The sequence below is a fragment of the Schistocerca cancellata genome, chromosome 6 (assembly GCF_023864275.1).
Source record: "Schistocerca cancellata isolate TAMUIC-IGC-003103 chromosome 6, iqSchCanc2.1, whole genome shotgun sequence".
Lineage (NCBI taxonomy): Eukaryota > Metazoa > Arthropoda > Insecta > Orthoptera > Acrididae > Schistocerca > Schistocerca cancellata.
The window spans coordinates 70,992,849-71,016,169 of NC_064631.1; the positions used below are offsets into that span (position 1 = coordinate 70,992,849).

The 23,321-nt window shown below is 46.8% G+C and overlaps 1 protein-coding gene across 1 annotated transcript in view; it reads right to left on the reverse strand.

The window, feature by feature from the left end:
• The window catches only part of LOC126191091 (UDP-glucosyltransferase 2-like), a 72,274-nt gene that overhangs the window by 36,026 nt on the left and 12,927 nt on the right, over positions 1-23,321 (reverse strand). The window lies entirely within an intron of this gene.

Sequence of the window (23,321 nt, forward strand, 5' to 3'; positions counted from 1 at the left end):
GAGCGTTGTAGTCGATGCGAGGATTATGCTCGATGGTAGCGAGTTACTTGGCGAATTTTAGTTCCATTTATTGCTATTTGTCATGGATGATGTTTCTGGTAAGCGACAAATTCTACGTAAGCAAGCGTCAGATTTAATTTCCAACGGACACGCTTTCTTCAAGTGGAAGACATGTTTATCGAACTGGAAACGCCGGCCGGTATGGCCGAGCGGTTCCAGGCGCTTCAGTCCGGAACCGCGCGACTGCTACAGCAGGTTCGAATCCTGCCTCGGGCATGGATGTGTGTGATGTCCTTAGGTTAGTTAGGTTTAAGTAGTTCTAAGTTCTAGGGGCCTGATGACCTCAGATATTAAGTCCCATAGTGCTCAGAGCCATTTTTGAACTGGAAACAGTGCAATCCCAATCGCTGACTCGACCTGCGTGGACCGCCATCATTCGTGATTCGACCTATATAGTCAGCCGGCAAATATATTTCAATAACAACAATTTTAGTACAAATAGGATAGGCCTTTCACATGCGAATATCAACTGAAAGTTAGATATGATTACATCCCTTAGAGGTACCCATGGATGTTGACTGCTGCATTCCATCCGCTGCTCCAAAGAGTACAAGACGTTTCCTGTGCGATTAAGATCAGCTGATGAAGTTGCCAGTAGGCGAGCGATAGGTTGCGTGAGTGTTAGTGAAAACAGGCTCATAAGAATGAACATGCTGTTGTCATCCTGGAAGACGACAGTGTCCACAGCATTGTCAAAGTGAAAGTGAATCAAAAAAATGGTTTAAATGGCTCTGAGCACTATGGGACTTAACATCTATGGTCATCAGTCCCCTAGAACTTAGAACTACTTAAACCCAACTAACCTAAGGACAGCACACAACACCCAGCCATCACGAGGCAGAGAAAATCCCTGGCCCCGCCGGGAATCGAGCCCGGGAACCCGGGCGCGGGAAGCGAGAACGCTACCACACGACCACGAGATGCGGGCAAAGTGAATCAGGAAGGGCAACGCTTCACCACTGAAAGCACTGAAATAAGTGCATTGGTTACCGGAATAAGTGGGATCAGTCGCGGTGCGAGATATATTTCCAAAACCTCTCGTAACTGATTCCAACCCTAGCTTCACTCTGGGTGAGACGCCTCATTCGGCTGTGGATATAGTCAGTGCCTTCCACCATTTGTATGGAGCCAAAATCGCGATTCGTCGAACCGCAGTGCACGCCCCCAGGCAACTACTGCAGAGTAACTGTGTTGTTTTGCCCATTGCGGGCGTACACCTCGTGTGTTGCTGAGAGCAGTAACCTTTTACGAGATACGCGAATCCAAATGTCCTTCATATTAAATTCGCTTTACAACGATCTCTCAGAGACTGGTTGCGATGGAACTCCCTTAGCTACCAACAGCTGCAATTCTGTCTGGTTTGAAACCTAGTGTCTCCGGTCTCTGTCGGTTACCATTTCATTACGACTATTGTTATTACGCCGTGTTTCTTCCTGCAAGTGGTACAGCTCTCCTTAGAGACCCCTTGCACAGCCCACGTTGTCAAAAGGATTGGGTAGCTTCATTCACTGTGTGGTCACTGACACATAGAAATACTACAGATCCTTCTTCCCATTCTGTCACGTCTGTGTATATCGACCCAACTTACTTGGCTATTTCATCCAACTGATTGGCACGCTGACACCACTCCACCGCTCTTCCTGGCGAAAGCAGTGGGCGGTCAAATGACAGCCTCCTGCCAGTTTTACATCATCTACAGCGCCCCAAAGCGACCCGTGTCACCAATCTTCCGACTGGTTAGCTCACTCCACCCCTCTCTTTCTCTAAAATGTTTTAATGTAAATAGGATTTGTAAAAGCAGCCAGTGAAGAGTAAACGGTATTTGTTTTGGTGCCCACCTGAACCTAAGGCTGAGGGTTGACCTAAAATGACTCTAGCCCAACTACTATGGTTACTATTCAAGATGTTTGCTTAACTGAATCTATAACTTTTAAATTCTTTATATTTATTGTGCAAGCTCACAGTTTTGTTGTTCAGAGTCAACTACCTCTTTTCGTACGATGCAAACCTTCTTTTTCTTGTACCTATGTCCCGCATCGGCGCAGGGACGGCGTGGTTATTTCACGGATTTGGAGTGGTTAGTATAAGGGGTGGCCGGATGCTATTGCTGTCGCCACCGCGCTGCTGCTACGGTCACAGGTTCGAATCCTGCCTCGGGCATGTATGTGTGTGATGTCCTTAAGTTAGTTAGGTTTAAGTAGTTCTAAGTCTAGGGGACTGATGACCTCAGAAGTCCCATAGTGCTTAGAGCCATTTGAACCATGCCTTTACTGCACGGTAAACGACAGCATCATCTGCAAACAATGTAAGAGGATTGTTCAAGTAATTTCTTAAATCATTTAGATATACATTAAGAACAGCTGAGGGCATTTAACACATCCTTGGGAACCCCAGATAACCATAATCTTTCTTCCTTACTTTCGTAACTCGATTAAGCGAAATCCAGGAATGGTTCTTTTGAAAGGCAGCGGCCTAGTTCCTTTCTTTTCACAACGCTTTTTTCTATCTGAAATTATGTTGGTCAGACTCTGATTATTTAATTGCCGAGGGTTTTATTCCTTTCTTTTAGGATGTAAGTTATGCTGCGACCAAAGTTATTACATAAGAATATAAATATTTAGCCTTCAATACAACCGTTGTACAATACACTAAATACACCAAATAATGAGACCAGAGATTACACATTGTTAATATCCTCTTGTACAAAGACAATACTGTACTAGCGGGAGTGATGGTCGCCTTTAAAAGGGTAAGACAGATGTAGGCGACAGGGACGATGCTCCTGCGGAAGGTGAGAAGTTTTAGTATACTAGACAGGTAGAGAAACAAATATATGAAACAAACCTCAGTGATAAAAAGCTGCAATAATGGAAAAAAATTGAAACCCTCATAGAAGCGAGTGGGAATGTAGCGTCGTGACATGCAAGATGGAAGGCTCATAAAAATCGCCTTGCAGAGGAACGAGACTATTTTTCGAACATTTGTGTACTAACGGTGTGTTTTATCTCAGTTTACTGAGTACATTTGCTATTTTCAAACAAACCAATGTCATCCAAACTCTATTCAGCGAGAATGTTAGTCAGGTTTTGAGACAATAATTTTTGACATCTAGCTCACATCGAAACTGGGTAAAGTCGAAAATCAATAAAAGTCTTGACGAAAATATTATAACCACTTTCACGTTATGTGGAATACAAAAAAAACAAAAATAAATAAATAAATAAATAAATAAATAAAATAAAATAAAATGAGAAACTTGTTTCTGCTGGATAGCAGCAAAATGAAACTTTTCCAGGACAGGTTAATTACAAGTTAAACACGACCTGATTTAGATATAAAACATTTGTCAGGTACGGTACGGGGAATATGTGTGTGTGTGTGTGTGTGTGTGTGTGTGTGTGTGTGTGCGTGTGTGTGTGTGTTTTGTTTGGGGGAGGGAGGGGTACGTGTAACTGCAAACTGCTCATCAGCACCAAAACAGCTGGCGGTTACAAAAACTGGTTCAAATGGCTCTGAGCACCATGCGACTTAACTCCTGAAGTCATCAGTCGCCTAGAACTTAGAACTAATTAAACCTAACTAACCTAAGGACATCACACACATCCATGCCCGAGGCAGGATTCGAACCTGCGACCGTAGCGGTCGCTCGGTTCCAGACTGTAGCGCCTAGAACCGCTGGCGGTTACAATCTGAGTAATGCAATAATCACTGATAACCCACTGAGCTCAGAAAGTGCACGGAGCGGAAATGAAGACGGTGAGCAGGAATCATTATGGGGAAAAAATATAGAGCTAAAAATGAGTACGTGCTTCGGTGTTACCAACTGCCAGAAAGCTTAAAACAGGTAGCTGTAGCTGTTGAAATGCATTCTGACGGCTGAGAGTCAATACTCGCCATCATGTGTGACGAGAAACAACTGCGCGCTCTAACCATGTGAAGGTCGTTGCCATGAGGCATGGCTATGTACAGGCTGTCCGCCCACCGGTAGCTGAGTGGTCAGCGCGACGGAATGTCAATTCTAAGGGCCCGGGTTCGATTCCCGGCTCGGTCGGAGATTTTCACCGGTGAGGGTCTGGGTGTTGTGTTGTCCTGACCATCATCATTTCATCCCCATCGACGTGCAAGTCGCCCAAGCGGCGTCAAATCGAACGAGCTGCACCAGGCGAACGGTCTACCCGGCGGGAGGCCCTGGTCACGCGACACGTACAAGCTAATAACCGACGGGCGCAAAACAAATACAATGCAGCAGTTATAGTTACTTAGCGCATGACGTTGTTTTGGAGAGCGGTCAACTCCATCGGCAGTGTTCTGCGCTACACTTTTCAGCGTCAAGCATATTACACATGTGTATAAATTCACTTCGGCTTTTTTTTCGGAGTCATCAACTGCAACTAAGGCATTTTTCTTTTTAAAATGCACGTGAATGTGCCACGACCCGTCAGTGTTTATTGTGGTGATAGTTACTTCTGACGTCATAAAAATACTAGTCCTCGTTTGCGGTGTCTATTAAAATGCACATTTGTTCCCTTCTCCATGTGACTGACGTGTTGTGCAGTCCGTAGCAAACAGTTTACTGAATTGCTAGCGAATCAGCCATTGAAATACACGTCAGTCTTGTAAAATGGAGGCCCGTGTACCATGGGAAGTCCACAAAATTGAACGAAATCACTCCGGACCGGAGAGCGCTCTTGTTTATACTTCACAATATATTTATATTAAATTAGTAAGAAAGCCGTAGAATATTGTAGAAAACATGAAGCTGATTTAACTAAGGCGTTTACTTCTGCTGATCACGTAATATAGCTCCTGAAGTTGGACTTTTACGGAATACTGGGAGCAGCTTCACAATTGGTTCACTTCTTACTTTAACAACAGACAGCAAAAGGTTATTATTCACAGTGTTGAGAAAGGTTGTGATGTGGGGTCTGAGTGGGGTACGGTGAATTGGGGGGACAGGGGGGGGGGGGGGCGGGTGTCACAGGGATCAGTGTTCGGGCCACTCCTGTTCCTTATTTATATAAATGAAATGCCCTCTAGTATTACGCGTAGTTATAAAATATTTCTGTTTGCTGATCACACTAGCTTGGTAGTAAAGGATGTTGTGTGCAACATCGGCTCGGTTTCAAATAGTGCAGTTCATGATATAAGTTCGTGCCTTGTAGAAGCTGGCCGCGGTGGTCTACAGTCTGCTTTCCGCAGCGCTGCGGCGAGGACGTCTTGTTTACGTCCCGTCCGCGCGGTCGCGAGTGCCCGTCGTTGTTTACTACTGCGTTGTCGCTAGTTTAGAGTCCATCACTACCGACGCAACATGGCACATTCATACAGACAAACCACCATCAAGATCAGTTTTCAACCCGATCATGCACGACCGCGAGCTTTTGAAGTGGAACGTTTTCTACGTGACGACGTTAAAATTGAACCGCGAGACATAATTGGTATCCATCTCTCTATCACGAGCAGTGTTGTCTACGTCAAGCTAGTAAGTGACGAGGTGTGCAACAGAATCGTGCGCGCACATGCGAACGATCTTAAATTCAAACACTCTGATGGCCATATTGGGGCGGTCTCTATCGATCACGCGGGGCTTGGCCTCCGTACGATACGCGTCTTCGAACTCCCTTTCGAAGTACCACCGGACGTAGTCACCGCGGCTTTCCAGCCCTACGGCAGAGTGATCAGCCATATGGCCGAAAAATGGACCACCTTTACAACGTACCCCGTTCTTAACGGGGTGCGACAGATAAAAATTGAAATGACCAAACATGTTCCGTCATATCTTGTCATCGGCGGATGTAGGGCGATCATTATGTATGACGGTCAGCCACGCACTTGCTCTGGTTGTGGCCAAGAAGGGCACGTCCGGTCGGATTGTCTCCGACGACGGCTTACTCAAATCCCGACAGGTGAATCTATGACTCCTTCTACGGTGACGACACTTCCTCTCAATTACGCAGAAGTTACACGGGCAGCAACCCTTTCTGATGCTGCCCACGTTAGTCCGATAGCCGCCCCCGATAGCGAGACCGTGATGGCTTCTGCAGTACAGGATCCGGCCTCTACAACGGCGCCCCCACCTGAAGATAATCACCGACCGACCTTGCAAGAAGGCGTGGATGCTAGGATGGACATTGACCCACGGGTTGTGCCGACAGCGGCTTTTCTTCCAGACACCGGAGCAGCTGAAGAAAATCACCCACATTCAGATTCTGAAACACACGTCCGTAAACAGCGTTCCCCGCGAAAACACAAGAGACGGCGGCGTGCTCCATCGGACGATTGTTTGCAGCGATCGTCTGACATGGACTGTGGAAATTCCGACGACGGTACCGACGGTACAGAGGCCGCTGTAACATCAAACTCAACAGATCGCCGTGGTGATGGCTCCAGCCCCTCCGACCCCACAGAACAACAGGATCACAAGCAGACAGCCGCTGCCGATTCCCAGCCAGCAGAGCCGATGGATACAGCGCCGAGTGCCGCAGCAGCCACTAACAGCCACCAACAGCCGATGGTATTTCATGGCGACTGGGCGGACGACTGTGAGGAACACTCCTTGCCCATCGTGTCGGACGACACGGGGGGAACTTTACCCCACCAATGTTGATCCTTTCCCGCCATCATTTACAGTGACGAGGCAGCCTAACAAGGGTATTGATGGCCAACACGGATGCTATGGATAGACCTCAAACTTATCGCGTTGCAACTATAAACATCAACACTATACGGACGCGCGCTAAGTTATCCTTGCTTCAGGATATGTTGAACTCTGCTTCCATCGACATAGCCCTTCTCCAGGAAGTGTACGTCGACGACTTCCCAGGCATGTACGGTTACGATGCTTGCGTCTCTCCAGCTTCCCCAACAGGCAGCGGTGTCGCTGTACTTCTTCGGGAAGGGATAGTGGCGGACGATCTCCTGTTTCTGCCTGGGGCAAGAGGAATGGCACTCACAGTACTGGGTGTCCGCCTTATCAACATCTACGCACCTTCCGGGACGGACAAACGTCGCGAACGTTCACGATTCTTTGCGGAAGACGTCGCCCCGCTCTTCCAAGGCCGCCACGACCATCTGGTGTTTGGAGGTGACTACAATTGCGTACTGGCGCCCAGAGACCAACTCCCACGACATAATCCGTGCCCGGAACTCGAGACGCTAATTCGAGAACTGCAGATGGTGGACACTTGGGAACATCTTCACGGCCATCGACCGGGATTCACGCACTTCACGAGTCACTCTTCCAGTCGTATCGATCGGATTTATGTCTCACGCTCTCTCGCCGCTGGAACACAGGATGCGGAACTGTGGCCTGCAGCATTCTCGGACCACACAGCTTACATTTGTGCAGTCACCCTGCGGCGGCAACAAGTGTGGAGAAGCCGCAGCCCGTGGAAATTAAACATCGCTCACCTGTCGTACCCGGATTGCCGCCAAGCCGTTGAGGATACGTGGCATTCGTGTGAAAATCGCCTCCGTGCATATCCCACAACGATCCGCTGGTGGTTGGACTGCGCCAAACCGGCACTGCGGCGAACGTTGATAACCTACGGTCGCGACCACGCTACTTGGCGAAGACATACACTCGACTTTTACTTCCGGATCCTGCGCGACTGCGATGCTATGGCGCCGTCTCCGGAACGACAAACGGCGGTCCACCGTGCTAAGGCTCAGATCCTCGCTCATATGCGACGCCACCTAGAGGGGATAGTCATCCGCTCGAGGACGCAGGATCGGATACCGAGCGAACGCCCGTCAATGTTCCACGTCCTTCGTGAACGTAAACGACGCCAACGAGCGCTGATACGCTTCATCGACACGGAGGACGGTCGTCGCCTCACCACGCAACAAGACATAAACACAGCGTTCTACAATCATTATTCTCAACTCTATTCCGCTCAGACCCCTGATCTGACAGCACTGGAGGACGTCTCTCAGACGATTTACGGCACCGTCACCCCGGTAATGGAAGAGGCCTTGATGGACGAAATTACAGAAGAAGAAGTGATCGACGCCATTAGAAAAGGAGCTGTCAACAAGTCACCGGGTCCTGATGGCCTCCCCTTGGAATTTTACCGGACTTTTCAATATTTATTAGCCTCCCGATGGACGGACATCTGTCGCGAACTACTATCCCCGGACGTGCCGCTCCCTGCGGCCCTTGTGGAAGGGATGATAATTCCTATTCACAAACCGTCCGGTGGCTCACGTCTGCAGGACTACCGCCCGTTGACGCTATTGAACTGCGACTTTAAGATCTTTTCTCGACTGTTGGCGGCGCGGATACGCCAGACCTTACGAAATGTTATCTCACCCGATCAAACGTCATTAGGAGGCGACAATAATATTCAAACAGCACTCAGTGAATATCGTGACTTGATCTCACTGGCGAGGGCATGTCGTCTGAAGGGTGCACTGGCGGCAATCGATTTTAGTCAAGCTTTCGACCGAGTGGACCACGACTATTTGGAAGCGGTCCTCCAACATATGCGGTACCCACAGCCATTCGTCACTGTCGTCATGCGACTACTCCGTGGCGCGACATCCAAGGTAATCGTCAACGGCCGACCTTCGCAGCCCCTCACCATTTCTCGATCGATACGCCAAGGCTGCCCTCTGTCCACTTTACTTTACGCTGTGGCCATGGAACCTCTCGTCTGCGGCCTGCGCCAACGACTAACGGGTATGACGTTACGAGGCCACACTTTCCGATGTAAAGCGTACGCTGACGACCTGGTGATTGTCATCCGCACCGGTGACGACACCGCTAGCGCACTGAATTGGATAGAGAAATATGGCATGGCCACTGGTAGTCGTATCAACGTCGCAAAATCGGTGGCTATGAACATCGGGGCCGGATTGTCTGAGAACAGTGTCACCCCTTTCCAGCTCAGAGATAGTTTGAAATGTCTCGGCATTGATTTTACAGACGATATACGACGGACCGCTGCTCACAACTATCGACGGCTTTTACGAAATGTTCGGACTGGAATTGCCAACAACCGCCTACGAGCCCTGGACATCGTCCAAAGGACCCAGTATGTTAACACACATTTAGCGTCACGCATTCCGCACATCGCCCAGATATTACCTATACCGGTGATGTTAGCTCGCCGTATACTTGCGGCTTTTGGGTCCTTCGTGAGTTCAGGAATGCTTTTCAAGATCAAATATGAGACTCTCACCCTTCCCCCGGATCGGGGAGGGCTTGGCCTTTATCACGTTCATGACAGAGCGGTCGCCCTATTTGTGAGCACATTAGTCAAACTATGGCACCGCCGTCCGGACAGTTTGACCAGTTTGTTAATAGAAGAACTAGCACCGCCCTCACTGTTGCCGCCTGTGCCGATACACCACGTCCCCTCCTCGCTCTTCTACATCGGTGTCTTTTACCTCGAACTCAGTTACGTTCGGCTTGCCTTACCAGCGACTCACCTGGCGACGGCAAAGGTGGTTTATAGGGTCCTGCAACGTGGACGACCTGATAACGTCGTGGAGAGGAAGCACCCGAACGTCAACTGGCGAGTAGTGTGGAGGACAATTCACCACGTAACACTGGACACTGACGTCACGGCGATGTGGTATATCACTGTCAACGGTAAGCAGGTGACCAAATCAAGGCTACATGCGATCCACATGGTCGACTCACCCACGTGCACGAGCTGCGGCGTTCAAGACAACGATGAACACCGTCTTAGCTGTGGCGAGTCTACGGCAGTGTGGCACTTAGTGAGGCAAATGTCAGCATACTTCCTTCGGGTAACGCCGAATCATATCGACCCCAAGACTATCCTATTCCCGGATGACATGTATTACCCACGCACTAAAACTAATGCTATGACGTGGCTTCGTGGACATGCAGTGCATTATTTGTTTCAAGACGGCACTAAGAACACTTTAGACTTTTGGAACTATTTGCAGGAACGACATTGCAAGATCCTCCGTAACCCAAAGTATCGACAATATTTTTCCAATTTTTTGTGGAGTGCGTTCCACGACCCTCCACGTAGCTGGAACATCACGGGTAAGAGAAGTTAAGATTACAAGACGATGATAGAACACTACACGGTACAACGTGGGATCTACTTTCATCATTACGAGAAGTCATACCTGGATGATACAGCAGATGGAGAGGTTCGTTGTGAACCCTCACACTCTGTAGCAGTATTTGCCCCATTTCCTCTTTTTGTCCCCAGTGCGAAAAGGTCTTCGCAGTTTTTGTTTTTCCATCCAGTGCAAGATGTAGCACTGGTTAATGGTGGTAAGGATTCCACCCTTCAGTTTTGTTTCATGGTTTCCTTCGCCCCGCACTTTGCTCTCTTTCTTTATGCCTTTTTCTACAACTATTAGCATGGTTTTAGTTATGTGCGTCCCCAACTCGGCCCAACGAGTGCACTTACTAGTTTTCAGTTCCCTACTGTTAAAAAAAAAATACAAAAAAATAAAAAAATAAAAAAAAATAAAAAAAATAAAAAAAAATTAAAATAAAAAAAAATTAAAATTAAATAACTGAATTAAAAACAAAAAAGAGGTCCTTGGTTCAAGTCTAACCTCGAGTGAGGAGTTTATTTTTTTTTTTAAGACAATTATTATCAAAAAAAAAAGTGTTTGGCTGCACAAAAAAAAAAAAAAAAAAATTCCCAAAACTTAGCCGTTAAAAAAAAAGCGGTAGCGTGCGTTGTTAAAAAAAAAAAGTCCTTGGTTCAAGGCTTCCCTCGAGTGAAGATTTTTACTTCCTTTATTTTCGCAAAGTAAAAAAAAAAAAAAAAAAAAAACAAGAAAAAAATTAAAAAAAAGCGGTTGTGGCGCTGCAGTCCGTAACCGCGGGTAAAAAAAAAACAAAAAAATGGCACAGTCGGATGGAGTGTCTGCCATGTAAGTGGGAGCTCCAGGGTTCGAGTCCCGGTAAAAAAAAAAAAAAAAAAAAAAAAAAAGCGGTTCTAGGCGCTCAGTCCGGAACCGCGGGACTGCTACGGTCGCAGGTTCGAATCCTGCCTCGGGCATGGATGTGTGTGATGTCCTTAGGTTACTTAGGTTTAATTAGTTCTAAGTTCTAGGCGACTGATGACCTCAGAAGTTAAGTCGCATAGTGCTCAGAGCCATTTGAACCATTTTTTTGCCTTGTAGAAAATAAACTAACGCTAAATCACAGTAAGATTAGTGAAACTGAACAGTTCAAATTTCTAGGTCTTCAGATAGATAGTAAACCGTTGTGGAAATCCCACGTTCAGGATCTTGTTTAAAGACTTAATGCTGCCACTTTTACTATTCGAACGGTATCTGAAGTAAATGATCGTTCAAAGCGAAAATTAGTCTAGTTTGCTTATTTTCATTCGCCTCTGTCGTATGGTATATTTTGGCGTAACTCTTCACATTCTAAGAGGATATTTTTGGTTCAGAAACGGGCAGCTCGGGCAATAAGTGGTGTAAGATCGCGAACCTCCTGTCGACCCCTCTTCACTAGTCTGGATATTCTGACATTGGCCTCGCAATACATATATTCTTTACTGTCGTTTCTTGTTAACAGTATCAGCTTATTCCCAATAATTAGCAGATTTCACTCGACTATTGTCGACAGAAATCCAGTCTGCGTTTGGATGGAACTTCCTTAACTCTTGTGCAGAAAGGTGTGCAGTATACTGCTGCATCCATTTTCAATCAGCTACCACGAGAATCGAAAAATCTTAGCAGTTATCCACGCGCTTTCAAATCAAAAACTAAAGAGTTTCCTCATGGGTCACTCCTTCTATTCGGTTGAGGAGTTCCTTGAAAAATTAAGCTGATTATTATGTTATACTGTTGATTGCGCTTACTTAAAATTATAAATTGACTTTTTTGGGTTCATGAATATTTTATTTTTGTCTGTTATTACTTTTATGTGGTAATTTCATCTACTGACACGTTCCATGACCTTGGAGATTTGCTCCTCAATTTGGTTCTATGGAACCAGATGTGTAAATAAAAATAAAAAAAATAAAAAAATATACACATAAAGCAATATTGACATTCAGAAGCCGCGTCTCCAAGCATTATACTACAGTTGACGAAACGCTATTCCAGTCCGTAACGTCATCTTTACGATGATTACAGTCTTTAACGTTATTATCCTACATTTTATTATAACAAACTGACCGTATAAAGGGCCTTTTTTAATAAATCTTAACTGATCTGGTACTCCGAAAGGTCGTATTTTCATAGCACGCAAGCTGTAACACGAATACCAGGAAATGCGAAAATCCCTCGACTACCAATACGTCGTTTTCCGTCATTTTACTATTGCATCAAAAAGACGCGTGTTTGAGGCATCCTTAGAGTGCTAGTGCTTCGAAGTAGCCTACAGGGGGTAATTCACAATTCCTTTCACAGTGGACTTCGTAATAAAGTTTTGGTAATAAACACATTTCAGATATAAACCTTTTGGATATAAAACGAGTCGGAAGGTCGGATCACTTCCGAATATCCCTCTTCACGGAGCGCACACAAACTGAGAAGAGGGCGCCGTCGTCGGTCCCTGCTATGATTATGACGTCACATAGCGCGTCACGAGCGCGAGAAACTGGTATGCCGCACTCTCGACTTCGAAGCGGGCGCCCTCAACACCGACTCCAAGGAAGGCCTCGGCGCTAGTTCGTGTCGTCACGTCAGCTAGGTACGGCGAACGCCAGGTCTGTTGCAGGCACAAACGCCTGGGCGTGCTTATCACTATAAATCTCTTATTTTTAGACAAAATGTTTGGTATTGTTTTGGATTCTGCAGTTTTATTTAGATGAAAGATTTTCTTACTATCGTAAAGCTACAAATGAAGATCATAGTTCTGTATTACTGAATCCTATCGAAACAAACGTAGATCAGTACGAGAAGATGCTTTGCTCCATTGCAAGTTTCGGAAATTTTACATCCAAGTAACTATGTTTACTTGATCCATTGTGCTATCGAAACTTACCCCAACACCCTTACAATGAACTCGTTTCTTTTATTTATTTATTTATTTTCGTTTGACATCGTCACTGGAAATGTGAACTAATTTACATGTGTAAATGTCCAAATGTTGCCAGTCATTAGATTACAGTCGTTTTCAACGAAAGGAATTCTAAACAGGAAACAAAATAGCTTCATACATCGAAAATACTGCTGAGCTTAAACTTTTTTAAACATGAACATTAGAAAAAAAATATTTGATAAAACTAGTATCTCTCTTTTGCCTCTTCTTCTGTCACCCACCCCTTCCCCCAACATGTACAATCGCAAGATATTTCATTAACTTTCAGTGCTCCTCACCACATAGTTAACCAAGATACCTAAAGAAGAGCACCAATATGTTCACAGTTTCTTGTAAAAGCAACCCAGTACAAACGTAACTTCCTCAGACTTACAAATAAGGTAAAGAAGCATGAATTCTGTCGCTGCTGGGCCATGAAGTTGTTTTCGTATGTCAATCCTTAAAACAGGCGGAAATTTAAGTTCAGGGGTACACTATTTGTAAGAAGTGCAATGAATTGCACAATTAATTGATTGCAGAAATCTCTCAGAACAATGTGTGTTGGTCAACTACTGCCAATAGTTTCACATTTTCCTGTGTCAGAGAGGGAGACACCACCATATGAGTATGCTTGCAACAGACCTGGCGTTCGCCGTGCCTAGATGACGTGACGTCACGAACAAGCGCCGAGGCCTTCCTTTGAGTCGGTGTTGGCGCCCTTCGCCACGTGGAAGAGAACCGGACGACGAGTACTGGAAAAATCACCCGTACCGTGGGCTCCTGTAGGACACACGGGTCAGAGCTAATTGTTTCCGCTGTGTGACTAACGTGAAGCGGGAGATGTGATCGTGACCCGATCTTCAGAACTCCTTTTACTCGCAAACGGTACATTTACTGATGTGGGTTCCTTATCAGAACTTTATCAATCGATTCCTCTCTACAACACCTTGAAGTTTGTAACAAGAATTTGGGAACCATCCAGTTTAATAGCAGGTAAGTTATAAAGTAGAAACCATCCAGGAGAGGTCTCAGCTGGTGAACAGAATCTGTCAGAAGCCGTCGAACAGCTTGCTACCTACTATAAGGGGAACCATCTCAAACCCAATCCAGGGAAAACCCAAACCCGCGTCTTCCACCTAAAGAACAGACAATCTGCAAGAAGACTACAACTTAACTGGGAAGGAGAGCCCCTGGAACATTGCGAAACACCAAAATACTTAGGCGTCACCTTAGATAGAGCACTCACCTATAAAAAGCACTGCATGAACACAAAACACAAAGTAGCCGCGAGAAACGACATTGTGCGCAAACTAACGGGCACTACATAGGGGGCACAGCCTGGTGTAGTGAGAACCACAGCTCTTGCATTGTGCTATTCTACAGCGGAGTACGCGAGCCCAGTGTGGTACAATTCTAGCCACGCCAAGCACGTGGACATACTGCTTAATGAATCTTGCCGCATCATCACAGGCTGTCTGAGACCAACCCCGACTGATAAACTGTACTGCCTGGCAGGCGTTGCCCCACCAGATATTAGAAGGAAAGCAGCGGCCAGGAAGGAAAAGACAAAGGCGTTGACCTCACCAGCCCACCCGCTGTACAAACACCAGCCAGCCCGCCGTCGACTAAAATCAAGAAAAAGCTTCCTGCACACAGCAGAAAACATCGTCGGGACACCGCAGCAATGTGGCGAGAAGAAAACGTGCACCTTGGGGAATGGTTAGTCCCAAACGAAGAACTCCTTCCCGGCCATATGGGAGGATGGACGACATGGAAATCTCTTAATAGGCTCCGCTCTGGTGTCACACGATCCAGAGAGAATATGCGCAAATGGGGCCTCTCAAATGAACCGGCGCTGTGTGACTGTGGACACACTCAAACCACCGCCCACCTCACGCAGTGTGTGCTGTACCCAAGCACAGGATTTGATGAATGCCACCCCGGAAGCGCTGGGCGTTGCCAGGTTCTGGTCCAAGACTTCATAAAATAAAAAACTACTTGACCCTGCTTATACAGGGTGTTACAAAAAGGTACGGCGAAACTTTCAGGAAACATTCCTCACACACAAAGAAAGAAAATATGTTATGTGAACATGTGTCCGGAAACGCTTACTTTCCATAACGAGTACGAAGAGTCTCTACATTTGGTACTGGGGTTGTCTACCAATCCATCGGTCACCGAATCTGTTGTTGAGAGCGTAAGAACACTTCGACTGAAATGTGTAGGAGCTCCATCGTGCACGAACCACATGTTGTGTCGTACTTGTAAAGGCACATGTTCTAGCAGCACAGGTAGAGTATCCCGTATGAAATCATGATAACGTGCTACATTGAGCGTAGGTGGAAGAACATGGGGCCCAATCAAGACATCACCAACAATGTCTGCCCAAACGTTCACAGAAAATCTGTGTTGATGACGTGATTGCACAATTGCGTGCGGATTCTCGTCAGCTCACACATGTTGATTGTGAAAATTCACAATTTGATCACGTTGGAATGAAGCCTCATCCGTAAAGCGAACATTTGCACTGAAATGAGGATTGACACATTGTTGAATGAACCATTCGCAGAAGTGTACCCGTGGAGGGCAATCAGCTGCTGATAGTGCCTGCACACGCTGCACATGGTACGGAAACAACTGGTTCTCCCGTAGCACTCTCCATACAGTGACGTGGTCAACGTTACCTTGTACAGCAGAAACTCCCCTGACTCTGACATTATGGTTATCGTCAAGTGCTCAAAGAATTGCCTCGTCCATTGCAGATGTCCTCGTCGTTCTAGGTCTTCCCCAGTCGCGAGTCATAGGCTGGAATGTTCCGTGCTCCCTAAGACGCCGATCAATTGCTTCGAACGTCTTCCTGTCGGGACACCTTCGTTCTGGAAATCTGTCTCGATACAAACGTACCGCGCCACGGCTATTGCCCCGTGCTAATCCATACATCAAATGGGCATCTGCCAACTCCGCATTTGTAAACATTGCACTGACTGCAAAACCACGTTCGTGATTAACACTAACCTGTTGATGCTACGTACTGATGTGCTTGATGCTAGTACTGTAGAGCAATGAGTCGCATGTCTCTGGCGCTGCAGTCCGGAACCGCGGGACTGCTACGGTCGCAGGTTCGAATCCTGCCTCAGGCATGGGTGTGTGTGATGTCCTTAGGTTAGTTAGGTATAAGTAGTTCTAAGTTCTAGGGGACTTATGACCTAAGATGTTAAGTCCCATAGTGCTCAGAGCCATTTGAACCATTTTTTTAGTCGCATGTCAACACAAGCACCGAAGTCAACATTACCTTCCTTCAATTGGGCCAACTGGCGGTAAATAGAGGAAGTACAGTACATACTGACGAAACTGAAAAGAGCTCTAACATGGAAATTGGAAATTAAGCGTTTCCGGACACATGTCCACGTAACATCTTTTCTTTATTCGTGTGTGAGGAATGTTTCCTGAAAGTTTGGCCGTACCTTTTTGTAACACCCTGTATATCTGTATACTTTTGTACTCTTTTTGCCCGCATCTCGTGGTCGTGCGGTAGCGTTCTCGCTTCCCACGCCCGGGTTCCCGGGTTCGATTCCCGGCGGGGTCAGGGATTTTCTCTGCCTCGTGATGGCTGGGTGTTGTGTGCTGTCCTTAGGTTAGTTAGGTTTAAGTAGTTCTAAGTTCTAGGGGACTGATGACCATAGATGTTAAGTCCCATAGTGCTCAGAGCCATTTGAACCATTTGAACTCTTTTTGCATTTTTTATATACTTGATACGTATGTGTTAATCATTCTGATTGTATGTACGATGCTTCTGACACGATTAAATAAACTGCAACATGACGCAATCCAGTATGGCGTCTCACAAGTTCCGTGCGTGGCGTTAACCTTATGTAGCATGTCAGTGGCCACGCTCCTGGAGCGCTGCAGAAAACCTGACACGACCGGTTCTGCCTCTTGCACTCGGGGAAAAGCACTGCGAAGTGGAGTCTCACGTTCTGACGTCACAAACCTCGGCCGGCTCTGCGGCCGCGCCCGCTTTCGCGCCCCGCCGCCCTTACGCCAGGCCGAACTACTGACCCGGTCGTGGACCCAGGGCAGGGCGACGCTGGAGACGACGCCGACCAGTGGGGCGCCGAAGCGGTGCGCGAGCCCGGCCATGCAGTCGCCGGCGAACGCCTCGGCCAGCACCAGGTCGAAGCGCGCGTCCGACAACAGCAGGCGGCGCACGCCGGCCGCCTCGTAGGCTTCGCGGCAAGAGGCGGCCGTCTTGGCGCACAGCTGCGCCCAGTGCCACACCGCCCGCAGCAAGCTGCCCTCCTCCGTCGACAGCTGCGCACAAAACGTAACACCACTGCGGTACATTCGATCAACAGCACATTCCTGAAAGAAGTCAAAGTAACACCGAGATACACTCCTGGAAATTGAAATAAGAACACCGTGAATTCATTGTCCCAGGAAGGGGAAACTTTATTGACACATTCCTGGGGTCAGATACATCACATGATCACACTGACAGAACCACAGGCACATAGACACAGGCAACTGAGCATGCACAATGTCGGCACTAGTACAGTGTATATCCACCTTTCGCAGCAATGCAGGCTGCTATTCTCCCATGGAGACGATCGTAGAGATGCTACATCTAGTCCTGTGGAACGGCTTGCCATGCCATTTCCACCTGGCGCCTCAGTTGGACCAGCGTTCGTGCTGGACGTGCAGACCGCGTGAGACGACGCTTCATCCAGTCCCAAACGTGCTCAATGGGGGACAGATCCGGAGATCTTGCTGGCCAGGGTAGTTGACTTACACCTTCTAGAGCACGTTGGGTGGCACGGGATACATGCGGACGTGCATTGTCCTGTTGGAACAGCAAGTTCCCTTGCCGGTCTAGGAGTGGTAGAACGATGGGTTCGATGACGGTTTGGATGTACCGTGCACTATTCAGTGTCCCCTCGACGATCACCAGTGGTGTACGGCCAGTGTAGGAGATCGCTCCCCACACCATGATGCCGGGTGTTGGCCCTGTGTGCCTCGGTCGTATGCAGTCCTGATTGTGGCGCTCACCTGCACGGCGCCAAACACGCATACGACCATCATTGGCACCAAGGCAGAAGCGACTCTCATCGCTGAAGACGACACGTCTCCATTCGTCCCTCCATTCACGCCTGTCGCGACACCACTATACGCCCTCGCTCAAAGTCCGTCAACTGCACATACGGTTCACGTCCACGCTGTCGCGGCATGCTACCAGTGTTAAAGACTGCGATGGAGCTCCGTATGCCACGGCAAACTGGCTGACACTGACGGCGGCGGTGCACAAATGCTGCGCAGCTAGCGCCATTCGACGGCCAACACCGCGGTTCCTGGTGTGTCCGCTGTGCCGTGCGTGTGATCATTGCTTGTACAGCCCTCTCGCAGTGTCCGGAGCAAGTATGGTGGGTCTGACACACCGGTGTCAATGTGTTCTTTTTTCCATTTCCAGGAGTGTATAATTCTTACAGTTAAATTCTCCTCGAGAAAGTTAAGCCTCATCTTTGTCCACGATAATGATGTAACTGAATAAATTAGTTAAATTTTGTGGCACAGACAGGACTTGAACCCAGGTCTCGCTTTCGAGGCGAGAGTGCTAACTATCACACCACCGCAGCACTTCAGCTAACACTCCTGCATGGGCTACGTAAGTCCAATGCCCTCAGCAACACAATCTCCCAATTCGTATCGTCAGCTTATTTTCCCCTTAAATCGTCGCTATTGCCATTGCCATTGGACATTATGTCCAACGCTGGGGTGCTATTCAATGCCGGAGCGCCCTGGCAATGGTGACGATTTTGGGGGAAAATAAGCGGAAGATTTGAATCGAAGTTTGTGTTGCCGAGGGCACTGGACTTAGGCAGTCTTTGTAGCTGTGCTGCTGTATTGGTGTAGTGGTCAGCATTCCTTCCTTGACAGCGCGGAGACCAAGGTTCGAATATTAGCTGTGGCACAAATTTTAATTCAATTATTCAGTGTGCCAGCCGCTGTGACCGAGTGGTTCGAGGCACTTCAGTCAGGAACTGCGCTGCTGCTACGGTCGTAGGTTCGAATCCCGCTTCGGGTATGGGTGTGTGTGATGTCCTTAGGTTAGTTAGGTTTAAGTCTAGGGGACTGATGACCTCAGATGATCAGTCCCATAGTGCTTAGAGCCAATTATTCAGTTTCCATCATTATCGAGACATAATTGTTCAACATTATTCGCTCTTTTAGTAAATCAAAGATCGAATGTGGCCATTCAGTCTGTTCCTTACACACTGTTTCAGAAGGAAAGCCCTTTGCCCGTCGCAACTTAGATTTTCCCCTGTAGTCGACGTTATCGATTTGAGAGATAGAGCAACTGTTTACATACTTAAGGTAAATATTTATTGTTCCGTGTCAGTTGCACATTTTTAATTAGATAACAGTTTCTATCATCATCAGAGCCAAGCAGTCGTGTCAGCCATCCGTCTTTTCTACTCGGAACCACTGCAGAGTCAAGCAGTATATTGCTCCCTCCTACGTATATCTCGCGAAGAGACCATGAGGATAAAATCAGAGAGATTAGAGCCCACACAGAGGCATACCGACAATCCTTCTTTCCACGAACAATACGAGACTGGAATAGAAGGGAGAACCGATAGAGGTACTCAAGGTACCCTCCGCCACACACCGTCAGGTGGCTTGCGGAGTATGGATGTAGATGTAGATGTAGTTGCAAAACGCAGTGCTCTGATGTTATGTGGTTCTGAGTAAACAAGACGGGACGCTGACGCAGTTACTCCTATCTGAGAATAATACTGAGTGATCGAAACATGCAACCTAACCAAAAATGTACATCTGAGACGGAAAAATAAATGAGAATTACCGTAATAAAATTTTTCCATTGTAAAATGCTTCTCATTTAAAATAACACGTACTTTCGGTTATTACATAAAACTGCTTGAAACTATCCGTATCTTTCCATATCAGTCTTTTCACTTGCACGGCGTGGGCAAGTTACAAGTGCCCATATTACATGCACGTAAGACAGGCAATCCAACTTACACAGTCCACACCCAGGTTCGATGCAGTATTGCCTATGTCAAGGTGCATCAAATGTTTTCCAAGCGTGTTTTATTTTCCCCGGCCTGTATGCACTTTATCAGCGTTCATGGCGTGATACAAGTGTTTCTTTCAGGAATTACGCCTCACATCACAACCATGTATTGGAAGTCAGAACCACCTCTCATTCACATTGAAGATTAGCTTCCATTAAGTACTACTGCGAAGCCGATTCAGTTTACATTCCGGCAGTTCTTTTTAGGAAAGCAATATGAAGTAATTTAAGTGCACAAATCTATACCTATATCTACATACATATTCCACAAGGCATGGTGGAGGGTACCACGTACGACTATTAGTCGTTTCCTTTCTTGTTCTACTTGCGAACACAGTGAAGCAAAAACTGCTGTGTCTGTGTCTCCGTACAAGCACTATTTCCTCTTATTCTATCCTCGTCATCCGTACCCGAAGTGTACGTTGATGGCTGTACGATCGTACTGCAGTGAGCTTCAAATGGCGGTTCACTAAATTTCCTCGATATTCTTCCTTTCATCCTCTTGAGTCCCAATCCAGTACAAGTTTTTCACTTGTCGCCACTGAATTTAATTCAGTGCTCCATTTCGGCTGAGATTTGTATTTCTCTTTAATCGAAATATATCAGTACGATCAGTAACTTGATAAATACAGACGTTCCAAGTCAGTAGTTTTAGAGTATTGCGAAAGAAATAGATCCGTAAGGGGAGGATAACTAAACCGATACAAAATCTACCAATCACTGCCAGATGGAAATTTCATAAAACAAAAGAGGGGTAGAGAATGTCAGTATGATATGGAGATTGAAAAAGAAGAAAAATATTCCACATGAAAATTGTGTGCTAGTTCCCTGAAACGTTTTTTTTTTTTTTTCATCAGTCTACAGACTGGTTTGATGCGGCCCTCCACGAATTCCTTTCCTGTGCTAACCTCTTCATCTCAGAGTAGCACTTGCAACCTACGTCCTCAATTATTTGCTTGACGTACTCCAATCTCTGTCTTCCTCTACAGTTTTTGCCCTCTACAGCTCCCTCTAGTACCATGGAAGTCATTCCCTCATGTCTTAGCAGATGTCCTATCTTCCTGTCCCTTCTCCTTATCAGTGTTTTCCACATATTCCTTTCCTCTCCGATTCTGCGTAGAACCTCCTCATTCCTAACCTTATCAGTCCACCTAATTTTCAACATTCGTCTATAGCACCACATCTCAAATGCTTCGATTCTCTTCTGTTCCGGTTTTCCCACAGTCTCACTGACACTACGTTCAGTAATATTACACAATAATTTAATTTTCTTTCCTATCTTCCACGTCTTTACGAAGTAGCGAATCCTTTGGATGGCTTCGTAGCTGTGTTTTCTCCCTATTTCTTTATTCTGTTTATATGATAGCTAGCAGTTGCTCCAGTCCTCACAAGCACAGTTTTTAATAACATTTTGGCTTTCTCATTTATCACTCTCAACGAAAATTTAATGGCTTGGCATAGAATCACACGTGTATCAATATGAAGAAATTCCTTAGGATCTAAAAACTAAGCTCTGCCTTAACAGGCCATGAAAACCCAACGGTACCGACCGGCCGCCGTGTCATCCTCAGCTCACAGGCGTCACTGGATGAAGATATGGAGGGGAACGTGGTCAGCACACCGCTCTCCCGGCCGTATGTCAGTTTACGAGACCGGAGCTGCTACTTCTCAATGAAGTAGCTCCTCAGTTTGCCCTCATACGGACTGAGTGGTCCCTGCTTGCAAACAGCGCGCGGCAGATCGGATGGTCACCCATCCTAGTGCTAGCCAAGCCTAACAGTGCTTCACGTCGGTGATCTGACAGGAACCGGTGTTACCACTGCAGCGAGGCCGTTGGCCCTAGGATCTACACTGTCGAAAGATTATGGTGCTGTGCTGTGTGGTAAAGAGAGAGCAACGAGAATCCTCGAAGTGTGTAGGTCAGCAGGCGGCAGTCACCGTAGGAGGGGCCACCTGTCTGGACCAGAGTGGTGGACTCGGCCGGGATACATCGTAGGTAACACGTTATCTTGCGCGAGCTCTGCGAATAAAATCTGTGTGGGCCTGTCCACTGTGTGCCTCCGTTAGAGAAAGCGTGTAGACAATAGAGATGGGGATCCGCTCTTGAACTAATTCATAGAGTTGAATCTTTCAAAGGAGTGAACAATCAGTGATTCAGAAAAAAAGAACGGTAGCTCCAAACGTTTCCCACGGCAGAGAGAGAGAGAGAGAGAGAGAGAGACGGAGCATATCAGCAGCGCCTCTGCTGGTCAGAGCACAGTGCACACCACACAACACAGCCAGCGCCGGCCTCTGCCCTGCTTCTACCTTGGCTGCCTGCATTGTGCAGTGCCCCATTGGATTTTGTGTTTCACATATGCCGTGCCGTCTCTGTGCATCGTCTGCCGTGTGCAGTGTCGCACTCTGTCGGCGATCGTTTCAGTCGCACGTCCTGCCCTCTGGGCAGTTGATGCGAGCAACAGGACAGAGAGCCACCTAGCGGATAACATAGGAACTACTTGCAACAACCTGCTCGCAAGGGAACGGACGATTTGTCTCGGAGCGGGTGAGTTCACCGCTCCCCCCACTCTCGGAACTCGCCCGTTCAACGCTCACCCCACCATCTCGACTCTAGCCAGAGCGTTGAGCAAAGCGACTCAGGTGTCACTCTGGTCGCTGCGGTCTCAGCTCACGCAGTAATACAGCTCGCGGCTCGACCTACTCGACTCAGCGCCTCTGCATCGGAGTTCGTCCCTACTGGATATTGTTCTTCGTAGTAATACCGCTATGTATATTACATTATTATGTTACGTATACATCAATTGTTTTTATTTTATTTTTATTTGTTTAAACTGATTAGATTAGGTTCCTGATGACTCTTCTTACTATAGGATTTTTATTATGGACACTCGAATTTACGCTTTAACTTACGAGCGAACCGATAAACGTATTGCAAAATGTGATACACCAATATTTTCCTTGTTTTATTCTGCGTAAGGCTATATGCAGCACTTTCGTTTTACTGTCAAATTTATATTTTGCGATTTTAGGCGTCTTCGGAAGGAAACGTTCACTTTAAAAATATATGGCTTGCGATGTATTTGTATGAGGTTAATGAAATTTTAATACATTATAGCCAAATATATTGTTAATGTAAATCTCAAGTTACAACATTTTCCGATCACCCAAAAAACCACGATAGTGCAAAATAAATCAATA